This window comes from Mustela nigripes, chromosome 12 (genome assembly GCF_022355385.1).
Source record: "Mustela nigripes isolate SB6536 chromosome 12, MUSNIG.SB6536, whole genome shotgun sequence".
Lineage (NCBI taxonomy): Eukaryota > Metazoa > Chordata > Mammalia > Carnivora > Mustelidae > Mustela > Mustela nigripes.
This window is the reverse complement of record NC_081568.1, coordinates 48,882,855-48,907,759: the sequence shown is the minus strand read 5'-3', so window position 1 is coordinate 48,907,759 and position 24,905 is coordinate 48,882,855. Positions and strand designations below refer to the sequence as shown.

Here is a 24,905-nt window from a genome sequence, read left to right as displayed (position 1 = left end):
GGCAGGTTCCCCGTGGAAATGCAAGCACGCAGCCAAGCGTCCGTTGTGTATGTCAGGAGATCCTCTGATTGTAATGTGCTAACCGAAACACCCACGGATCTTTCTATAAATCAGATTCTGATTCAGTAGTCCTGGGTGGGACCAGAGACGCTGCCTTTCTAACACACTCCCAGGGGAGACTGTGATCTTGGTCCATGGGCCTCACTGGGAGTAGTGACATTCTAGGCCCTCTGCTTACGACTGTCATCCCCAGGTAACTGTCTCCAAGAACTCGTCCCACGTTTCCTTCTTCATTCAATAGAGGACCACAGGGCCTGACTAAGTATGGAGTGTAGGTTTCTTCCACACGAAGAAGATCCAGAGCAGTGAAGAGAGAACTCTCTTAACACATCCTAATTATAGCCATACAATTAAATGGACAGATTTTATTTTGCTGTGACATTTTACCTCAAAGCATCTTTCCTTTTTGTATTTTAATACCAGGAACAAAACCAACCATGCTTGTTCGTCTCAATCTCTCTCTCTCTCTCTCTCCTTCTCTCTCAAAATTATAAAAACAACTAATGTATTCTGACCCTTGGAAATGCCTCCCAGCCCTTTAAACAAAATGCAGGTTTGGTGCCTGCCTGACGATTAGTTTTAGTTAATTGAAAATTATAGGATTGACCCAAGAGGAAAATTTTGTTTGCACTCCAATCACTTTTACAAATTAAGGAAAATTACCACAATTTTGTTTAGCTAAGGTTTCACACTGAGTTCAAGAAATTAGCTCAGCCATCCCAACAAAGTCAGCACTTTGTTAGTGAGCACTTGAAAAAATAATAGTCTATCTGGAGTTCTGTGGTGTATACAAACGAAGCATAGAGAAAGCTATGATGCTTTATAGAAGTAGGCCAAGTGTTTTTAATTAGGCTCATTGGTTCAGCGTAAGTTTTGAAGAACAATCAAACTAGCAGATTAGCTGTTTCTTTTAAAGCTAGGATTTCTTGCCATTCATTTTTCCCATGAGAACTTCCACATAGCACTATTTTTTTTTTTTTTTTTTACAAGCCTCATTATGGGCCTACAGGAAAAGGACCAATTGAAACTTCTGATACTGTAACATTCCCCACCATCATTCCAGTGGATGGGAGTTTTTCACAATGTTCCTCACTGAACTCGGTGTTCTGGAACATATTACAAAACCACAGAGGCCAAATGTTTTCTCTGAGGAGTTTGGACTCTGTTTTTGGCCAAAAACATTTAGGCTTTGCTGGCTGCTTATTTACTCTGCTATTAAGAACAAGAAAAAGGAGAAGAAAAAGAAGAAGAAGAAAATGCCGGTGTGGTGGGAGGTACAGGAGGTAATCAGGCATGATTCCGCTTTGGTGACAACATCCCTGCCCATTAATGGTTCCATTTTGTGGTCAGGTCTCATTTAGAAGAAATTATTTTTAATCAGTGTTCAACAAAATATCCCCTTGAGCCACCTGGCCGTAAAAGTTTAAAAAAAAAAAAAAAATCATCCCCACTAAATTACTTAAGTTCTCAAAAGAAAATAGCTAGGGACCCATTATGATTTGGAATTTTTTTTAACCACTAAAAAAAATTGCTTTCAATTTAAGAAATAACGTCTTGAAAAACATGTATCATACAGGAATTAGGATCCAAGGTAAAAAGCGATGGATTTGCAAGTCCAGCAAAATAGTTAGGACTAATAGAGAGAAATCCTGGGTGTGTTGCACGTGTGTATGTGTGTGGGAAATGTAAAGTCTGAGAACATGCTTCTTCTGATCTTGCCTTAAACTGTGGGAAACAGACAAGAAGACGTACTCTATTAAGCATTCTAGGAGAGTTCAACTTCCCTCCGCATTGGAGAAAGAAAATTTTGAAGAAATTAGCACAGAAACTTCTCCACTGATGGAGTTACCTGTTAGCTTGCTGGGATATTACCTCATTTCTAATGTAGGGGAATCTCTGTTAATTTGTCAGCTACACGTGGCCTCTTAATTAGCATTGAATGCCCCTACCTAGGATCACTTGTTCACAGCTGGTGCTCCTGATTTACTCAGTTTACCTCTATGCTTGTCACCACTGACCAACCAAGGCAGAGATGGTCATAAAACCTTTCTGTTCTTTATATCCAAACAACCCTTCAGGCCGTAGTGAACGTGCAGCCATCCTTTTCTGTCAACCCACAAAAGATCCCACTTCATTTTCTTTAACTTCCATAGCATTTCAAGATGTGAAGCTTGATTTTCTGGACGGGCTGAGCCAATGTCTTGTTTCTTAGTGGAATGTCACTTGGAATTTTTCCCTTAAAAAAAAAAGGCGGGGGAGGGGGATATCCAGGGACTGAAAACTCACAACCCCAATTTAAGCACTGTTGCAGTTTGCTGAGTGTGTGAGGGAGTTTGGGTGTGTGCATGTAGAAGTCTCTAAAAAATCCATACTTGTTTAAAAAAAAAACAAAACAAAAAACTGAGACAGGAACAGCATGGCCTAATCTATGCAAATAAAGGCAGACTTTTTGGGACGGGAGGAAAGAATTTGACTAAACACAGATTGCCTGCAAGCTGGCTCCACTTGTGAGGAGTGGGAACGCTGCTCTCCATCATCGATTCTTCAGATTGGGGACACAGGGAATTCTCAGCCGCCAGATGTGCAGGTCTCTGGGTTTGCCCAGTCTGTGAGGGAGCAAAGTGAATCCCAACTTGATCAGAACAAATAGTACTTCCCAGATCCTGCTTATTGTGTCCTGTTATTCTTCTGTAAGAGTTTAAATTTTAAATAATGTTTCCTGATAGAAGGAAACAAAACCCCTTTCTAATGACAGGACTGTTTTCAAAGCCCTCTTCTGGGGTCTGGTCCATCAGTCCTATAGGAAGTAAATCCACCATAACCCCCCAGTACCACGGAAAAAGGTCTCCCCAATTCCTTTATTCTTCTCCCAGCTTGTTTTCCTGCTGTTGCCACATCTTTAAGGGACTTGGATCTTTTAGAATTGTAATCTCTCCTGCGAAGCTTTAAGCAACCTCAAGAGCTGATAAAGGACTCTAAGAAGCCTTTAAGATGCTTCTTCTAACTTCTAGAATTGGTTTCCCTGATGAGAAGTGGCCAAATCCAGTTTTGCCTCATCACTATTCTTTCTCCACTGGGAAGGGTGCCATCTTTGGAGAAACTGTGACAGGGAGAGTAAGCCACCAGGACGGTGTCTGACTAGCTCAGGTGGGCATGGAGAGCTATGGATGCCTGCTCTCCGTCAAGCTGGGGAAAGCCCCAGTGAATGTGGTTAGGTCACTTCTCAGATCATTCTGTCACCAAGTTCCACTGTTCTAAGGATTTTTCACCAAATTTCCCGCCCTTGTGGAAAAACTACCTCCAATTTCTGTATGTTAGTCTCAGAATTAACTTTGAAATGAAAATTCTTCCTGGAAATACTTCCTGTGTGTACCTCATGCCCAAGACAGCTTTGCATGTAGGAGGGGTCACCTTGGCTGAATGTACTCTATGGGACTTGATGCACCATGTCTTTCAAGTTTTTCTTTTCTCTCCCTGTTTATTTTCTTCTCCTTCCTTTTTTTTTTTTTTCTCTCCATCCCCCCACCTTTTCTTTTCTCCTCCCATTCTTTCCTCTCTCATTCCCAAGGAGACAAAATGACCTAGTGATGAAGGGCTTGGGTTCAAGACTAGAAGGGGGTAGTTGGAACACTTAGCTCTACCACTCACTATGGAGGTTATTTTGGGGACATCATGTGATGGCTTTGAACCACAGTTGCCTATTCTTTGCAAGGGAATAATCCAGGGTTTGTTTTAGTATCAGGGAGATATATGTAAAGCACTTTTCATGAGCTAGTCTGAGCACCAGCCAGATACTAGTAGTTTCTATTGATAGATGATGGCCATTGTTCTTACATTAATTCATTCATTTCTTGCTGAGTCCCTGCCATGGTGTAAATATTTTACGTGTATTGTTTACCTTCACCATCATTTCCTAGAGGTCTAAGAGATGTCCTTTAGGATTTTAATAACAAAACAGTAGACATCCATAAATAAAAGAAACCAGTAACAGCAATCAACCACAAATAAAAATAGCAAAGTATGAATAAGGTAGCAAGAAAAAGAGATTAATAAATATGAATATAACAATTTTGATATAACAAATACTTTCTCAAGAATGGCCTCAAACAACGAATATTTTAATAAGGCAGCCCTGATTTATAAAGTTCTCTGGCACTGATTTTTCAGGAAAAACACACACGTTTCTTCTTGTTTCCATTCAAATTCCAGCTCTTCCTCTGGAGGCCATGGTAACATGGGTAGGTCCATCACTAGCCTCCTCAACAAAGGTGGTTATGATGTAATCAGTTTAATTCCAGGTTCAAAAGTTTCAAGGTCAGAAGGCTCTGTTTCTAGTTCTTGAAAACCTTCTCCAGAAATGAAGGCTGCCACCCTGGGGCTAAACAAAGTAATCGGTTGTAAGGGAAAGTAAAGCGTTCATACCTAATGACTCTCATATTTGTTAGCCTCTTCCCACACTAATAATCATCGGGTTAGGTTTCGGAAAAGCCACTGTCATGGCATTGCCCTGCATAGAAAGCTTCCCCTTCTGCCCAGTGTATGTAATATGTGGCCCAGCCCCCATGCTGGGCCAACTTCATGGCTTCTTGTGCTCTTAGCATCACTCAAACCAGTCTCCTCATTAGGCCTCGGGCTCACTTTGTAATTAGCAATGCAGGACATGGTAATTCCCCTGTAAGATCAGGCTCAAACTCTGTTGCCCTTCTGAAGTGTTTTCTGGCCACTTTAGTATAGTGGACAGAGCACTGGACTGGGAACAAGGAGGCCCGGTAGCCCCAGCTCTGCTGCTGACTGGGACACGTTGCTTCCATGGTCCACATTCTAGTTACTTCCATGTAAAATGAGCCAATTACACTAGGCAACTTTGATGTCCCCTATGGCTCATCTTAATTGACTAGAAGAGTTTATATCCTTGGATGTCTTTTGTTGCATGTGCTTAAGCCATTCATTTGTCCTTCACTTCCTTTGCCTTTAGATCTCTTGTTCTGTTCCTAGGTACACAAATCACAAAAAGTCCACAAGCTCTGGAAGGAAAGAGTCCTCCTTCCCTGATCTTATACTATTTTGTACACTGTGTTGAAGCAATGTGACCCAGTATCTTACTTGCAATGGATGTTCTCTAATAATTGATTGACATATTGCCCAGGATCAATGGATCCTCATTGATTTTTGTGCTCTAGATGACATGGAATGTAAATAAGAGCTGTTAATTAAGAATCTATTCCCTTTCACTTGAAGTTTTACACACAGGAGAACACAGTAGTGGGGTTTCTGTTAAAGAAAAAAGAGTTGGATCTGTATCATAAATGTTCTTCATTTTTTTTGCCTGTAAAATGGGAATATTTTAATAGTACCTTTATCTAAGAAGTAAATGGATCAATGTAGGTAATACAGTGCTGATCGTACCTGGTACAGTGTGAGTGCTCCTTAAAAGTAAACTCAAAAAGAGAGAAGCAGATAGTGTTTCTTTCAAAAATCATTAGAGCAAATTTTGGTTGACATTAAATACATGTCAGCTTTCATCATAATTAAAGAAGTTATCTCTTTCTAGTCAGTAGAGTAGGAATCAAAGATCTGTGTTCTAATTATAGTGATCCTTGCTGTTCATTCATTTAGCTTATAAATATTTTTGAATTGCCTGTTCTATTCTAGGCAATGTTCTAAACCAGTTTGGCCAATATTCTAAAACAGCACTGAGCCAAACAAGACATGATCTCTATTCTCATTGACCTTATGGTCTAGGAGGGAATGTCAACATTTCTAAGTTTACTATTTCAAATTTAGTTAAGTGTCCAAAAAGGTAGGAACTGAGTTCTAATAAGCATATTTTAAAAAGGTACCCAAACTGGTCAATTAGAGATATTTTTCCTCAGAAAAAGATGAGCTGAGGTTTGAAGGATGATTAAGAGTTAACCTGACGGTAGGTGGAGAGTGGGAGAGGTTGGGGAAAGAGAGTGAGTGTTCCAGCATAGAGGACATGTAAGAAGGCATTGAATGGGAGCAAATGTGGCATCTTGGAAGGCTGGAAAAATTCTAGTGAGGCTGCCAGATTAAGAGAGAGGAGAACAATGACAGAGAAGGCTGGAGAAGTGGGAGGGGCAAGCTTGTGCAGTCTTATAAGCCATGCGGAGGAGTTAAGTTGTCATCTTCAGAACAATGGGCAGTCCTTGAAGCATCTGAGAGGACAATGGACATGACTAGATCTGCGTCTTGAAAAAACAAAAGCAAAAATCTCTGGCTGGATGGCACATAGAAACCCAGAATGGATATTGGAAGACCTGTTAAGAGGTCACTGCAGTAGTCTGGGAGAGAGATTTGAGGACTTTAATTCAGGTGATAATGGGTGGAGATGGAATGAAGTGAGAGAATTCAAGAGGCATTGAAGAGGAAGTAGACTGGTCCTGGAGCTGGGTTGGACACAAGGGTGAGGAGAGAGAGGGCTTAAGGCTAGCAGGATTTTGTCTTCTTCCACCTAATGGATGAAGGGGCCATTCCTCCTCTGGGCATCCCCAGGGTCTTACGAGTATCTGAAAGAAAGAGTGGGTATAAAAATGTTCTGCAAAGGGTAATTTCTACACATATGTTAATTGTTAGGAAGACAGGCCTAGGCAGACTCAGGGAGAATCAGGGAAAGGAAGGCATGAGTGTGTTTTCTCTTCTATCAGATTGTTTTCACTTAGGATTCGGCTGAGAGAGGGCTGTGTCATGAACACCGGACTAGCAGTTCTGCCTTCACAGTGTCCTAATTGGAAAAGATTCAAGAAGAAAGAAAAATGAACAGGTTGCTCCTGTCCACATGTCTTGAATATTACTCTAAATGAGACATTCACATACAAAGAAAAGAATTCAAGGCAGAGAGAATATTTATTCTTTTTGCTTTTGTGATCCAGAGGGCAAATCCCAAGCCTCTTCTCCTCAGCAGAAGGGAGCTTTTTCACAAAACGTGATTGCCCCTGATCTGATGTATGCTGATGTGACTGGTGATCCCGAACCCTCTGGTATTCGTAAAGTTAAACACTCTTGGTGCCATAACAGGGACAACGGCAACAAGAATCACTAGAAGTACCCATTGTACTTCTGTGACATCTATAAAATGAAAGCCGTTTCTGCGAAGAATAAAGCTGGTATGAAGGAAGCATATTATTTTGCATATTTTATGTACATACTTTCCAAGAAATATGACCTTTATTTCCTATTTGGAGTGGAGTGTAATCAGGACTTGAGTAGCTAGTGTAACAGGATCATTAAAAGGGATATTTTCACTGACATTAGAAGTCTAAATGGCCACTAGGCCTTATATACAACCTTGGCTTTTTCCTGTCTACCCGGAGTTAATAAGTGATAAAGCCGGGAGAGAGATAAATCACAGAAATCCCTGTCCAAAGAAAACATATTGACTACAGCCAGGCAAATAACAGACCATAACCAACGGCCCCATTCATCATTCATGTAATAGGGATATAAAGTATTTCCTACCAAAGAAACCATATAGAAGGAAAAGGCAGATAAGCTGCCCCAATCTAAGGCATGTGATTTGGTTATTAAGGGACATGAACTATTTGTCACATGGCTTTAATCTTTAAGATGTGTGGCCATTTCTAAACTATAAATTTCTGGTCAGGGATTAGAAAGCTATTAACAATAAAGGTAGGGACGGAGTTTTATATGTATTCTTGCCAACATAATGCAACACTAGAGAGTCTTGAACCTCTAATCTATTTAGCATGATATAACATGATTTGGTTTTCAAAGCCAATAAACTATTTGGAGGTCTTCAAGGCTTTTGTTTTTGTTTTTATCCAGCATCATGATAAATTAACCTTTCAGGTTTTTAACTGTATGTTGTAAGTTTCTCTAACATCCTTGGCGGGGGCGCGGTGCGGTGGAGTGGGTAGCAAAATTAAATTTTTTTCTTTTTCTTTTTTTCTAAGGCTTATTCCAAATGTTTGGTAGAGGGTTATTTTCTGTTTTTTTTTGTTTTGTTTTGTTTTTGTTTTTGTTTTTTTGCCCATGTTTACAGTGGTGTGGGTGCTAGTCTTCTGTTCCTAATTAATTAAGTGATATGGGGTCCACTAGAGCATTCAAGCTTGTTTTTTTTCTTTATTACAACGTAGTACCTAGTGATTTCAGATAATTTCAGAAATATTAATTGAAAAATTATTAAAATAATATTAAAGTCGCTCATACTTCTACCAGTTTTTAAAACATTAAATATTCAATAAGTGTTAACGGTTAATATTTTTAATGGCCTATGTCTTTCTTCTTTGTATGCATATATCTGCCTCATCACCAAAATAGGGTGAGACCTTACATCATAGTGCGTGATTCATTTCTCACTTAGCAATATGGAGGAAACATGTGTAAGAAAACATAGGTGATATAAATTTAAAAACAACTTTTAGCCTTTCATAATCATTCCACATCTTGGTAGACTCTTGGTAGAATCTTATTCCATAATCTTATCTTGTTGTAGCGTAGATACCTTGAATTTGGGTTCTGGTGGTCTCTTTTTTTCCTGAAAACCCCCAGCACAGATCAGTAGTCCTATACCTGCATTCTTTGGTGTACACATCGGTTGAGACCCACCAGCCAACCCCAAATGAGTGTGTACATTGCTCCAAAGGTCTCATATCTCGGGGTGCCTGATGTCTCAGAGGTTGGTTCCAGCTCTCCGATGCTCATTCAACTACAGAATGTGGAGCTGTGTGTTTTCCACTTAAACCCAACTTGCGGGTTTATGAGTTCCATAAATTTGCCCCCTTGCCCTATGAAGCAGTACCATACTTTCCATACTAAAAATGGGAACGTATGTAAGAGGCTTAACATTTCTGAAATTGAATCAAGTCCAAAATAATGACAATTGTGTAGGAAATTGAGGTCCCTCCCAGCAGCCCCCGTCCCCAGGATAGCAGCATTCCTTGCTAGAGTTTTGAATTCTTCTTTTCTCTTTTCTCACTGCTGGCTTTTCACCCTTCTGACAACCTTTCTTCAGTTTTATCTTATCATCCCCTCCTTTTCCACATTTTTTTTTTTTTTTTTTTTAGCACTGTTGTCTCTTTCAATCTTCTTCCTCTCTGTGTTACTGAAAAGTAAAACGTTCCCCTCCCTGAGAATCTGCATGAGCCCGGCTCTATTATTAGCCCATTTTATAAGAAAACTTAGAGAGATAAAGTGACTTCCCCAGGGTAATGTAGTTGATGAAAGGAGGAGCCAGGATTTGGACCCTGGTCAAGGGAAACCAGAGCCTGCACGGCGCTAAACCTCCTGGGCTGCTCTACTTCAGCTCATTCATTTTTGGAATTATGTGATCCCCTCAAATTTGATTGTTGGTGATGGGAGACGGTGGGTATTTCTAGGACATGTGAGGTCTGATAGGAACTGAAGCCATATATATATATATTTTTTCTATACATACTTTTTTATTTTTTTGAGAGAGAGAGAGGGGGGGGGGAGGAGGATAGAGGGAGAGGGAGAGAATCCCAAGCAGACTCCCTATTGAGCCTGAAACCCCATGTAGGGTTCAATCTCACCACCCTGAGATCATGACCTGAGCCCAAATCAAGAGTCATAGATTCAACTAACTGAGCCATCCATGCACCCACCCCTCTTTTTTTTTTTTTTAAAGAGAGACAGAAAAAGGAAGCCTTTCATGTTTTAAACAAGTTGTATCATTATGAACGTAATGCATACTTATACAGAAAATTTTATCAACACAGAAAGTATGAAGAGATCCATTATCCCACCCCTCAGAAATAATCAGTATTAATACTTTTTAGTTTTCTAATATCTTTGTGTTACTCTTATGAATTTTTATCAGTATATCACAAGATGTTTATATAATTTTGCATCCTTCTTTTAATTTAAATGGTAAAAAAAAAATTTCCTCTGCTAATTCCGATTCTTCCTAAGTGCATTTTATCAGATATACAATAGTCCCTTTTGTGGCTGCATCATAATTTACTTAGTCATTCCCTACTGTTGGATAGCCACATCTTTTCTTCCATAGGACTTTTACCAGTGTTTGTGTCAGAGTAGAACATGGTCTTGAATATAAGGCATTCCCCCATTTTTCGAACATTAAGTTTTTCAGTTTTAGGAATAAGTGAACTGTGTACATATTTGTAGATACTAATGAATTATCAAATGTCTACTTATAATATTTCACACATTAATTTAGTGACACATGCATATTTGAAATCACACACATAATTTACAACATTTACAAATACAACTCTTTCCACTTTGAGGATTACACTTTTATTTAGACTTAGACATCAGCATTTTTGTTTGTTTTTGTGAAAACCAGAGCCACTTTAAATCCCTTCATATTTGGGGCACCTGGGTGGCTCAGTGGGTTAAAGCCCCTGCCTTTGGCTCAGGTCATGATCCCAGGGTCCTGGGAGCGAGGATCGAACCCTGCATTGGGCTCTCTGCTCAGCAGGGAGCCTGCTTCCCTTCCTCTCTCTCTGCCTGTGTCTCTGCCTACTTGTGATCTTTCTCTCTCTGTGTCAAATAAATAAATAAATAATCTTAAAAAAAATCCCAGGGGCACCTGGGTGGCTCAGTGGGTTAAAGCCTCTGCCTTCGGCTCAGGTCATGATCTCAGGGTCCTGGGATCGAGCCCTGCATCGGGCTCTCGGCTCAGCAGGGATCCTGCTTCCTCCTCTCTCTCTCTCTCTCTGCCTAACTTGTGATCTCTATCAGATAAATAAATAAAATCTTAAAAAAAATTAAAAATACTGAAATCCATCCCCAGAGAATTATTATTATTTTTTTAAAGATTTTATTTATTTGACAGACAGAGATCACAAGGTGAAGGCAGAGGCTTAACCCACTGAGCTGAAGGCAGAGGCTTAACCCACTGAGCCACCCAGGCACCCCCCAAGAGAATTATTTTTTGAGAGGCATGTTCTCTCTGCCTATTTCAGCCCTTTCCCGTTGGTGGGTCATATGTCATGTGTGATTCTTGGATATAGATTAAGTACCAAACCCCACAGTATGTCTGATTTGTGCAGACTTCTGAGTGGGCCTCCTATTATTGAAGGTTCTGAATGTGCAGGTGGAGACCATCCCATTCCTTTTCAGGTCGAAGAATCTCTGCCCAAACTTCTCAGTGGTGAGGGGGCAGCCAGAAGCTGGGGCTCCCTAAATTGAAGGCAGAAGCAGCAACAGGAGAGCAGACTCTCCTTGTGTCCTTGGCTCTTCAGCCTCCAAATGTCAATGTTCATCTCTTTCCTGTTAATGTTAACGGGGGTTCACGTCTTTACATCTTGGGTGGAAGACCTGACCAGCTTGGCAGAGCTACCTGGGATTAGCTTCCCGGTTTGGGTCCAGAAGTCCCACCATCCAGTTAATGGGAAGTTAACTTAGATCTTTGTTTAATGCCAAAAATAGATTCACATTTAAATATCTGCAAGGAATAAGGCCATCCAAGTGGTTCTACATATGTATGTTGTTCCCTTGTAGTGTTAACTGATTATTAAAATACTCAGTGAGACACAGCTGCCTCTTTGAGGTTATTGGAAGGTTTGGGTCCCAGAAAGTCCCTGGGGGATCTGTTCTGAGTGAGGTTATACATCTGTATCTCTCCAGTTTCTTCAAGACTAGAAAAATGAATCATTTGCATTGGCTAGCTCAGAAGACACAGGAATCTCATCCAAAAGCTTGAAAATTAAATTTATAAAATTATTAACACCAAAGCTAAAAAATTATGTGACTTGTCAGAAAGTTCTATGTCAAGGCCAAAATACAAGCTAGTCTGGGTTCCTGAGCCCCTGCATGTCTCAGCTTTGTCTTATGTCTATGTAATTAAGTCAATTTAACTTCAGTGTAGTTTTTACAGTTGACCAAGCCTTTCCCATTCAATTCTTTTCTGTTAACCTGTGAGGTAGCTTCGTTGTCACTGTGAAAATTGGGGTTTAGAGGGAGGTGAAGTTGTATATTTAAAGTCATTTAGGTCACTTGGTGATAGAGCTGATATCAGATTCATATTACTCCAAATGATTGGTTATACTATAAGGTATCTCATCTTTTTACATCTACAAAATGGACTCATACTACTTTTACTCCATTTTTTCTTTTCTCTCTCTCTTTTTAAGCTTTCTATGGACATAATTCACTAATTAGATTGGGGGCTTCTAGAGTTTTAGACTGCCATTCTGGTACTGACACATTAATTACATGTATTTTATATGTAGCATTTACCATCAGCTGATATGATCTGGATTATGTCTTTGTTTACTTGTGTATAGTCTGTGTCTCTCACTAGGATATAAACTCCATGAAGGCAGGATCCTTGTCCGTCTATACTAGTGCCTAGTACTATACGTAGCACGAGTGGGGAAACTCAATAAATATTAGTTAGATCAATGAATGGAAGAACCTATGAAGGAATGGCTGAGAAACTGGCCATAAATTTTTGGTATGTGAGCCTTAAAGATGACCTAGTTAACCCAAGTTGTTGACTTCTTCATAGATGAGGATAACTGGGCTTACAGAGTTTAAAAGACTCATTCAAGTCACTTAGCTAGTAGTATCTTTATACCAGAGTCCTTTTCTTTGACGGGTTAGTCAAGAGCTGATCTCTACACCGTGTGTATTCCTCTTAGGCTCATTTAGTTGTAAAGAAACTGTAGGACTACAGATCTCAGGAGTCAAGACAGATCCCTGTTTGAATCCTGGCTCAGTTGATTTCTAGCTGGTTTCTTAATAAATCTGAGGCTCCTTTTCTGCTTTGTAAAATGGGGATCATATCTCTTAGGATTGCTGTAAGGATTCAAATAAATGATGCATATGAAAAGCTTAGCAGAGTGCATGGCATCTAGTAAGCACTCAATTAGTGGTGGATCTTACCAAAAAAGGATTTGAGAGAACAGATTCCTATAAGTCTGAATTTTAGAGAAAGAAAGTCCCTCAGAAATAGCCTGGGCCAATTTTTCCGATTTTGTCGAGGAGGCAGCTAAGGCTCTGCATAAGAAGGAGGATTTTCCAAACCAATACATGATTGATTTACATGTATAAGCAGAACAAATCATATAAAAATGGATTTGCTAATTATTTTGTGAATTGTCTTGCATACTCGCAAATATTTAAAAGCATCGCAATTTTGAACGTATATGAAAATCATTCAGCCAACATCATTCTGGTCACATGGCAGTCTCTTTTCAAATTTTTTTAGGTCATTAATCTTTGAGTACAGTCCCAAGAAAAAGGGGAGATTGTAGACCATGTGTAATTCCTTGGGCCTCCAATATATGATCCGTTTTGTTTTTTGTTGTTTTTTTTTTTTTTAAGTGTCGTCACAGACATCACCGTTCTGATCTGTTTTCTTACATCTTTGTCTTTCTGTTGACAAAAGAGGAAAGAGCTTTTCTTTACCTCCAAGTATGTCAAAGTCTCACAGAAGAGTTATGTGCCACTGCCACCACTGGCAAAGCAGAGTCATGGAATTTAAGGACATTTCCTTCAGCCTTTCTTTTTGGGAGAGCCTAGTGTTAGAAGAAACATCTGTCAGACACCAGAAGGCTGTTGGGAGACTTCATTAGGACTAGAGGGTCATTTTTTCAAGGTATACACCAGGGAGGGTCTTGGGTGGGGTCCACCTGAAGGCATGGTCACCCATTAGAAATTTATGGGAATGTTCACATCTAGCCATGGGGCATCTGTGGGCCCTCCCATTCTGACTTTAAATCTCAGTTCCCTGAGGTCCTTGAGGTGATAAGATGTGGTAGGCTTTGTCGCATTTCGGAATCTTCTGCTTCGTGGGTTGCAAGGCAAAACCATCATCATGAGGATCAATGAGAGAGATTTGCAAGATGGCAGCAATCAGAGACAAGATGAAAACCGGCTTGGGAAGAGATCTCTGCCGTGGGCCTGGCACAGTGAGGAGTTTTGTTCTGCTTTCTGACTGGCTGACAATGAATGAATGGATGAATGTATGAGTTGCTGTCAGGTGTGTCCTGCAGTAATCAGTGAGGACAGTATCACTGTATCAATAGCATACCTTAGTTCATTTAAAAAAAAAAATCCAGATTATATAAGGTGCTCCTGCTCTAAACCTTTCCTTGGGGTTTGTGTTAGAATTCAAATAGATTTTTCTTCAGACCTTCCTAAAAAGGCACTCAATTGTTGGTGAAAAGCAAAAAAGGGGCCAGATGTCCATTGCTGCTAAATGTAATGAGTAGAGTAAAATGTAAAATATATTAATTCCACTTTCCTAACTACAGCTAATTAAGGGTGGCTCATTTAAAAACAGACCTAATTTAATCCACTAATATAAGTATTCAATTAAAGTTGTTCCCACTGCTTTCTTCTCCTCAGAAGACTTTTTCGTATACTTATATATGATGCATTCATGGTGTGAATCCTTTCATGGGTCCAGGCTGTAATGGAAGAGCAGTTTCAGGACATCATAATTGCCTGAATTAAATAACATGTATGTAAATGGAGATTTGAGTGTCACTCGTGCTCTGCAAAGCTATAAGGAATTGAGTCCCTATATCCTGATACCTTTTAGCCTATCAGAATGAAGTGTTTCCCATTTTATTCTATGCTACTTAGAATAGTTTATTGCATTATTAAGTGCATGTTACAAGAAGCACATTGTTGTTTAAGACTCATTGATTTAAGCAGAACTATTCTTATAAAGTTTCGTGGGCTTTTACATAAAAAGAGAAGAGCCCATATAAAATTATAAAACCTTAATGTAATATAACAGCCTATAATATAATATTCTCCCATTTTCTAAAGAAGCCACCAAAAATTTTTAATGAGTTTATTAGAACTACTGTTTGTGAATTCGGGGTTGTCATGTCTAATTAGACTTAATGGATTTAAGTATTTCTTTAATGAAATCTGTAGCTTAACTCGTCAGGGTTATATTCCTTGTCCTCCTGCCCTTAAAGTGATTTTACTTTATTTTTATTTTTGGTGGCATTAGAAAGAAATGAAAGACTATGATTCTGCCTCATTCTCAGATGGATATAGTGAAAAATACAGTGCTTATTATGAAGTTAATGTGAATTACCATGTAATTACCACTGGCTGCACTGTAATGATTATTTAGTTACCACTGAGCATTCCCTGCCAAATAACACACATTATTTCATAGGAAGCTTAGAATTAACTCAAGTCATCCCGGAACTCACGGAGAGAGTCGTATTCCCGATCTCTTTTGTTAAGTGTAGGCGCTGCTAATGTTAACATCTAAATAATCAAGCTTGGAACAAACCGACAGCCAAACCGGGTATGAGTTTACATGATTTGATTTGCTGATGTTTTAAACACTTAGCGGGAGACAGCTATAGAAGCCAATTAAATCTCTCCAAGGTGCTCAGAGTTATCTCCTTTGTGAGAAACAATTTAAGGGAATTGCATTGGCCCTTTAACTGGAGGGGAGAAGAAGCATTAGGAATGAAATTTCAGATGCAAAGTGCTGATCAATCGAGCCTCCTTTTGTGTTTTTTCAGCCCTGTGTGGTTTGGGCTGCTGATATTTTAAAGGATTTGCACTCTCATTTTGCAAGCGCAGGGTTATGTTAAACTTTTCTCAGTGAAAATGTTCCTTTGGCTATTGATTATGATGTGCCTTTAACCAAGGCATTGTGTTGGAAAGAGTCAAACAAAAACAAAAACAAAAAACATGTCAGTACATCCCGTCCCTTTCAGATACGGGATCTTATTTAGTGTGCCGGAATTCCCAGTTTAAAGTAATCACAAAATTTATGGAGAAACGGATAAAAAAGGTTGTAAAATATCGATTTGGGGAAAATAATAACACAACTCATCTATAATAAGAAGAAAAATGAAGCAATAATTCAGGGGGTATCGAGCGGCTCGCTGCTGGGAGTATTGATCTAGTCCTTTACGGTATGAGATCGCACCTGAGATTGTTCTGAAAGAAAGAACAGCATTCCTTCGCTCATTATTTCTCAGATACTATCGCCTTGTTACACGGGCCCTGCAGAGTTGGGATTGTTGCAGCTGGGACAGTGGGACATGCGATAATAATAATAAATAAATAAATAGCTCAGAAATCTATATGGCCTGAAAGCCACAGTGCCTGGTCTTAATAACACATTGGCTCTGATTTTCTAAATTCTTCGTTGCCTTAGAGTAGCTAATGACAATCCCAATACTGTGTGGTTTGTTTAGGAAACAAACAGATCTTCATCTTCTATAATGGGTTCCCGTGTTTGGAAGGCATTCTTGTCTTGGCTGAAGAAGCATGCATCTGTTGTGTTCCTTCTTAGGTCACTAAATTGAAAACAATACATTTATACCATTTGGACGATGGGAAGAGCTGGTTTTAGCTTTTGTGTGTGGCATGGGTTTATATCGTCAGACCATTTTTGGACGAGGCAGGAATATTATTGTTTCTGAGCAAAATCTTAAACATGGCCTGCAACTTTGAAATTCACATTCACACATCATGAATTTATAAGTTTATCTAGAATTTCTAAGATGTTAACTGACAAAGTGACTTGGCAATGTGTGCAGGCATCACAGTAACTCCTTAAAATGGCGGACTGCATTTCATCGCCGAAGAATTCTAGGTTCTGTCTAGACTTTAAGATTATCCTATAAATAATATTGAGGAGACATGAATTTGGTTTTGCTCTCATTTTACTTTTTTTTTTTTTTAAAGCAGAGAGGGTGCAATAATATTCAAATTCCAATTTAATAAATAAGGTTTGATACCTGTTATGTTTCAGGCATCTTCTAGGCTCTGTGACCCAGAGAGGTGAAGTTCTTGCCCACAAGACACTTATATTCTAGGAAGGGAAGGAAGGCAATACGCAAGTAGGAAAAAAGATAATTTTCAAATTGGTTAAAGTGTTATGAAAGAAATAAGGGGGGTGATCTGGTAGAATGTAATTGGGGCAAAGGGGCTTCTTTAAGTAGCAATTAGTACAATAGAATATAGACAGCATACAGATGGGTAGGACTTGGAGATCGCACAACATCATGCTGACAAACATGTTTTTATTTCTAAGCGTCTGTTTGTTTCTAAGCGATTTTGCCCTGTGCTAAAGTCATGCTATCATTTGCCCAGAAGCTTCACTTTCCCTACCCTATCCTCCAGTCACTCTGTGATCATTATCTAGAAATATGAGCCACACTGGCTGACTGTATGCTCAGCAGATCGAGCACCCTGAAATTTCAATAAGCATTGATCCATGTCATTGCACCAGATCCTTGAAATTGTTGTTTCTATAATATTTGTCTGTCCCTTTCTGACTCTAAAGGAGAAAAAAAAAAAAGTTTCACGGAACAAGAGGCTGATACTTGGTGTCAATAAAGGTGGATGGAGAGGGAAGGATGGAGAAGCAGAAAGAATAAAACATTGAACCATCAAGACTGACTCCCAAAATAGCTTTCAATAAACTGCGAAACATACCCCTCTTTCTTTAGCTACTAAGTAAGATTGAAAGTCATCACTGAGTCTTAAGCTGTGAATATTGAAATTGCGAGATGTATGGTTCATTTAGTGGAGACGTTGGTGAAGTGCAGAAGTCATTTTAACTTTGTCTTTTAATTTTAAAGATTTATTGGGTGCAAGGAAGGAGAATATTTATAAGCGTTCTTAGGTATTCACAAAACATGTAGTTGCCAAACAGTGCAAAGAATGGAAAGAAATCATCATTACGGAGCTGGATGATTCAGGAAATGTGGTGATAAATATGGGAGTGACAACATATTATCTCAGCCCCTTCTAGCTCCACATTTTTGAGTCATGATTATCAAGTGTATCACTGCGGGGAATGTGCTAAGTCAGTTTGGAGCTAGAGGAGTTTTAGTTTTAAAAGAATAACCAGACAGTGTTTGGGAAATACAAATACAATAAATGATGTCAAGTCATCTCAGCTTGAGTAAATATATATTGTATCATTTGCTTCCACCCTTTAATTTCTTGTAATGAAAGGAAAGTGGCAAGCAACAAGAAAGCAATTAATTGCAACATGATTACTTAGCTTCTGTAGTGTCTGAATTAAAAAGAACATTAAGATAACTTTTCTAATAGCTCATTTTTTTTTTTTTTTTTTTACTCATTGATGTCTTTAAATGGCAGGTGCATTGAAATTGTTTTTAAAAGACTTATTTTTTTCCCCTTGTTTGCAAAATGAGTTTGTCAAAATGAGCTGTTGATTATTTTGTGGTGTTGTCCCAAATGCATGAAGATAAATGTCATATCATAGCTAATCTATTATCATCTCTTTTTTTTTCAGCTGCTTTTTTTTATTTGAGACAGGCTGATTATTGAAAAACAAACTTGTGGCTGTCACTGTGATTCGTTTGTACGAGATAGTTCTCTCTCATTAGCACCGAGTCTGGGACGCAGCAATACCGTAGATGTTGAATGGATGTGTGGATGAAAAGAATGAGTGGATAAATAAAAGCCCTGCTCTTTGGCCTTTGACATGTTACTTTGACACTTAAACCTCAATTTTTGTATCTGAATAATGGGGGAAATGGACATATCTTCTTGACTAGTTTGTTGTAATGATTAAAATAGATAATATGAGTAAAGCACTTAGCACATTATAAATGGTACACATTAAAGACTCAAGAAATGGTAGTTCTTATTATTGATGACCACAAGTCGTTCTCAATCTGTGAATTGATTTTCTGACAGTCTATTTCTACTTGGTACACCAGTGTATTTCTAGTGCCCAGTGCTATGGCTGGCCTAGAGTAGGTGCTCAAAAAAATGTTTGTTGACTGAGTGAGTCCCCAGATTCTCCTTCATAAATAATAATGGCTATGACTGCTAACACTTAAAAGGCTCTTGCTGTGTACCACACACTGTTTTAAAGATATATTTTCAGGCATCTAAACTTAAAAAAAAAAAAAACACTATGAGACAAGTACTATTATTATCTCCACGCTACACATGAAAAAACTGAATCGAAGAGGAGTTAAGTTATTCAAGGTCGTGCAACTAGACTGTGGCAGAACCAGGGTGAGAGCTCAGGCAGACTGGCCTCAGATTGTTGAGCATTCGGCATTATCTTCAACATTTAGGTACAAAGGTAATGTGAAATGTTGCAGTACGCCATGATCATTCAACAGATGTTTACTAATCATGGTCGATATGTTGGTTACTGGAGGTACCTGTGTAAGATGAGGATAGTCCCCACCCTCATGGAGATTACAGTCTAATACGTCTGACTTCCCAGATTTCATTTCATCCCTTACTTCCCTTGGTGTCTGTTAGAATTATAGGTCTTATCTGATGCACTAGAAGGAAGGCTGTACACAGCTGTACACAGCTGCACAAAGGAGAGTGCAAAGGTAAGCCCGAAGGGGAGACTGTTAGGGTGGCATTGTAGTGATTATTACCCAACATACATCGCACTCTCTAGAAAGTATAGGATGCATGCTTTTCTGAAGCCCTAGATGCCGCTGCTTTCAAATTCTGTGAGCAGACGTGGTCTTGCCTTCTGTACCACAAAGACCTCTGGGTCAGTGCTGAGCCAGGTGTTGCTCCAGCCTAGCCATGAGGAGACAAGCCCCTGGATCAGCCTGGGAATGGTGATGGTATGTAAAAAGAGCCCTTTTTAACTTTTCTGAGCATCTGGGTCTGAAGTCATGTTGTTTACAGAGAAGTCCTACCACCTGCTTCTTTTGCATCCTGTCTCTCAACCTCAGGGCCAGGAGAATCAGTGGACCACATTTGAAATCTGTGGCAGAATTTCCCACGAATCTGTAGGTGTGTTTGACTATGTCACATGTGTAAATTTCACTCCCCTTTGCTTGTTTCTCCTGTTCTGGCTTGCTCTCCTTATTACTTAGTTCATTCATTCCTCATTTTCTTTATTTACCAAATAGTTATTGGGGAATTAAAAAAAAAAAAAGGCCCCTGGAAAAACAGAGTTTGCATTTTTTAAAATTTTTTCAATTTATTTATTTTCAGAAAAACAGTATTCATTATTTTTTCACCACACCCAGTGCTCCATGCAATCCGTGCCCTCTATAATACCCACCACCTGGTACCCCAACCTCCCACCCCCCCACCACTTCAAACCCCTCAGATTGTTTTTCAGAGTCCATAGTCTCTCGTGATTCACCTCTCCTTCCAATTTACCCCAACTCCCTTCTCCTCTCTAACACCCCTTGTCCTCCATGATATTTGTTATGCTCCACAAATAAGTGAAACCATATGATAATTGACTCTCTCTGCTTGACTTATTTCACTCAGCATAATCTCTTCCAGTCCCATCCATGTTGCTACAAAAGTTGGGTATTCATCCTTTCTGTTGGAGGCATAATACTCCATAGTGTATATGGACCACATCTTCCTTATCCATTCGTCCGTTGAAGGGCATCTTGGTTCTTTCCATAGTTTGGCAACCATGGCCATTGCTGCTATAAACCTTGGGGTACAGATGGCCCTTCTTTTCACGACATCTGTATCCTTGGGGTAAATACCCAGGAGTGCAATTGCAGGGTCATAGGGAAGCTCTATTTTTAATTTCTTGAGGAATCTCCACACTATTCTCCAAAGAGGCTGCACCAACTTGCATTCCCACCAACAGTGTAAGAGGCTTCCCCTTTCTCCACATCCTCTCCAACACATGTTGTTTCCTGTTTTGTTAATTTTGGCCATTCTAACTGGTGTAAGGTGATATCTCAATGTGGTTTTAATTTGAATCTCCCTGAGGGCTAATGATGATGAACATTTTTTCATGTGTCTGATAGCCATTTGTATGTCTTGATTGGAGAAGTGTCTGTTCATATCTTCTGCCCATTTTTTGATATGTTTGCCTATTTCGTGTGTATTGAGTTTAAGGAGTTCATTATAGATCCTGGACATCAACCTTTTGTTTCCTTTGCCTTTGGAGACATATCTTGAAAGAAGTTGCTGTGGCTGATATCGAAGAGATTACTGCCTATGTTCTCCTCTAGGATTCTGATGGATTCCTGTCTCATGTTGAGGTCTTTTATCCATTTTGAGTTTATCTTTGTGTACGGTGTAAGAGAATGGTCGAGTTTCATTCTTCTACATATAGCTGTCCAGTTTTCCCAGCACCATTTATTGAAGAGACTGTCTTTTTTCCACTGTATATTTTTTCCTGTTTTGTCGAAGATTAATTGACCATATAGTTGAGGGTCCATATCTGGGCTCTCTACTCTGTTCCACTGGTCTATGTGTCTGTTTTTATGCCAGTACCATGCTGTTTTGGTGATCACAGCTTTGTAATAAAGCTTGAAATCGGGTAACGTGATGCCCCCAGCTTTATTTTTGTTTTTCAACATTTCCTTAGCTATTCAGGGTCTCTTCTGATTCCATACAAATTTTAGGTTTTGATCACCTTAAGCACAGTGCCTGATGGAGAGTGAAAAGTCCAGTAATGGTTGTTGACTGGACAGATTGATGGGTGGGTGAATAAAAAGAAAATTAGAGAACTGTGTTTATAACTTTAGGAGATTATTTTTAATTAGGATTGTGTTCAAGCAAATTATTCGAAATAATTCTTGAAGCATGAGTAAATGATTCAATAAAAAAGCACACACACACACAAAAAGTAAAACCAAATCAAATTTATCCCAGTAGGGTTCAGTGATTTTTACAAAACAAAAGCCATTGATCTAGAATCTCCCAGTTTCGTCTGCCTCTGCCTGTTACCAGTCAAGATGACTGATTATCCTGGGAAAGGCTCTGTGGCCTATCTCATAAACAGAAAAAAAAAAAAAAGCAAACCCACAAAAGCTATCTCACACTTGGTCAGAAGACAGCCCAAACATTTTGTTTCCAGAGGCTGGGAAAGTTTAGCTGTGGTTGATTTGGCCGAAGGGGAAGAGCCTGCCAGAAGAAGAGCTTGGATCTTAGAGGCTCAGCCATGACCAGATGGTATAAACCCACCTCAAGGACAAAACACCCTCAGTAAGTTAGGACTCTGGGCTGACTCCAAAACTTATTAAGGTTCACTACTAAGTTTTCTGCCCTATTAAAGTACCACAGACATTTTGGTCAGGTTAGAAATTTCAGGAAGAGAGCCTTAAAAAGAGAGAGAGAGAGGGAGAGACTGATTTCACACTTTGCCTTTTAAAATAGGGAAGCACCCAGCTGTCCTGATCTAGACTCTCTTAGTTAGAACCTTACATGATCGTCAGGTGATCTTTCACCAAACTATTGCTGGAATATTTGGGTACTGGTGTTCACATCCACTGGTAGACCCTGTCCCAGACTCTCATCGGTCTTCATGGGATTCTCCTGACACCCACCCACGGCAGCCATTTCCCACGAAGGCCTGCTCTTCCCTCCTTGCTTCCACAACTGATGTGTGTGTGTGTGCTCAGCTGCTAAGTGTGCACTTGCCTTGTGACAGGCGTTCACTAGGTCTGTTACAAGTCTCAGCCTTTTCGTTTTCATTTCTGTGAAACTTCCACCCCCCCCGCCCAGTATCTCAAAACACCCTCATAGTCCCTGTCCTTTCTCTGGCCTTTGGGCCTTCAGCTAACTAATCCCGAGAAGCTTTTAGGGGTCTAAAAATGAAACGAACTTCACAAAACAGAAGCAAGCCTGTTGTTTCTTTGAGTTTCATTCTCTGCCTTGTATTGAGTGCCAACTATATGCAAAGTGTGGTGCAAAGAATGTGGGATACAAACATGGATCAGGTGGGCAGCAGAAATGAGCTGAGGGCAGGCGGTGTTGGTAGATGCTAAATCCAAGTGATAAAATGCTCTTGTGGAAATCTAGGTAAATGGCTGTAGGAAACCAGCCTGGGAAACCAGGGAACTGGAGACTGGGGAGTGGTTTTGCCTGGGGGACTGCTAGTGTAGGATGCCTTTGAATTCCAGTCTCCTGCTTTTTCCCCTTGTTATCATCTTAAAAATAGGCATGCATAAATTATATAACATAAGACACTGTAGAAACTCTGCTGCATCTCTCTAGCTCCCATTATTTTCATCTCTTAGTTAGAATATGTTGTATAGGATTCCAGGAGCCGTATGCAAGTAGTTTTCCAAGTTCATCATTTGCATTCTTCTTCTCTGCCCTCTTATCTCCTCCCCACCATGGGAGATTTTACGGTACTTAAGGTATTTTTTATTTTATTCATCCTGTTATGAAAAATTCCAAACACTCACTTCAAATCAGTTTTTGGTAAGAACAATAACTTGTGTTGAAGTGAATAGAGGTTTTTCCTTCATTCAGGGCCTTCCACTTTTCAAAGGGCAATAAGTGCTTATAATAACGAACAAAACACCTTGGGGCCCTGGTCAGGTAAGGATGATGGATTTGGAAACAGGCCTGGGAAGGGGAGGCATGGGCAAGGGGGCTTTTATGGATACATTTTTAAAAGAATACACGAATGAGTGAATACCTCAGCCCTGATTTAAGAGCAAACCTTATTTCAAGATACTCTTTTGTAGATTTCTCTCTAGCTAGATTATTGCAGTTTTTGAGCATTTTGCTATGAAATCCTCCTATTTTATTGCACCATTATTTTGTTCAGACTACATCATCAGTTAAATCGTTGAGACTGAGATCCATGTGAACACTGTGGTCAGCCTGGTCTATGCTCAATGAAAAGTCATTGCCCGAGGGTTGGGTCACATGATTGCTACAGGTAGAGAATGGCCTTTCACCAACAGCAAAGATTTACTGACTTTTGGACAGCAACAATCAGCTTTCATATTTCAAGAGAGTAAATTAAGTCTTGTTAATGGTGATACCTTCAAAGGACATTTTGGATAGCAGACTTCAGCTAGAGCTTCATGCAGTAATATGCAAAAAATGCAGTTGACCAGAAGTTTACAGTTTTGACTAATAGGATTATTAGTCAGTGAGTAATGCTTCAAGTTTGCCAAGTCCCAGTTTATAGCTGGACCTTCGTAAGTCAGAACTTAGTGTTCCAGCAGTCAGAGGCACTATACTTGCAACTTCAATCTCAGATAGAAAAATATCAGCAAACACTACATTTTGGCCAAAAAAGAAAACAGGGATATTGATGTTACACCAGATACTTGTGCTAGATTTGGTCTCCTTTGTTTGTAGGATACAGAATACAGGTGATCTCTCTGGTGGTTGCAATATGTATGAAAGTAAACATTTTGGGAAGTAGAAATTTGAAGAAGCCATGTGGTACTACTAAGTAATATGGACCCTGGAGAGAGTGATCAATGAGGATCGGCAATTTTGATGATATTGTTTATTGTCTGAATAATTGACATAATCTACATAGCTAGTAAGACAAAAACATGGTCAATTTGAGTAATAAAAGAACACATTCAACCCAAAGTTTGGCTCGAAGGGGGAACAAACCCCAGCTGGTTGATTGACTTCATTGTTTGAATTCCAGCTGGTGGTTTTGGGGTGGTAGACACACATCACGGGTTTCCTGCCTTTAACATGCTAGTTGTTGACCAGTACCTTGAATAAGGAAAGCGTGTTGGTCTAAGATGGTAGCCAGAATCCAACAGATAGCTATAACTTCTTTCTACTAAAAATCTCTTTCTTATCTCTTGTTCTGTTTCTAGATGTGTGTCTCAGTGATTTCACTATTAATTGTTTCTAATAATTCTGCAGTTGGTGGCACTTTTGGAGAGTAGCTTGGGGATGTACACAGCCTTTCCTCATTAAGAGATTTCCTGTTATACAATGCATTGAGGTTGTGAGCTTCTACTCTTGTTTCCTTTCATTCTTTCTTCCTTTCCTTTTAAACTTGAGCTTGCTTCACCAGAGAGAGAAAGACTAGCCCAATTGTGTTATCCTGTTAGATTGCTTAAACCATGTTTAGATAAAAAATTACTTTATGCTTTTCTTACTACAGTTCATGATTTCCATTTTATAAGGCATCTTTTCTGAATTTTGTGCTTTATTATTCTTGCGGTGTTGAGCGA

The 24,905-nt window shown here is 39.4% G+C and overlaps 1 protein-coding gene across 9 annotated transcripts in view; it reads left to right on the top strand.

The window, feature by feature from the left end:
* EBF1 (EBF transcription factor 1) overlaps positions 1-24,905 on the top strand; it is a 385,140-nt gene that overhangs the window by 305,640 nt on the left and 54,595 nt on the right. The gene's annotated exons all lie outside the window — the stretch shown is intronic.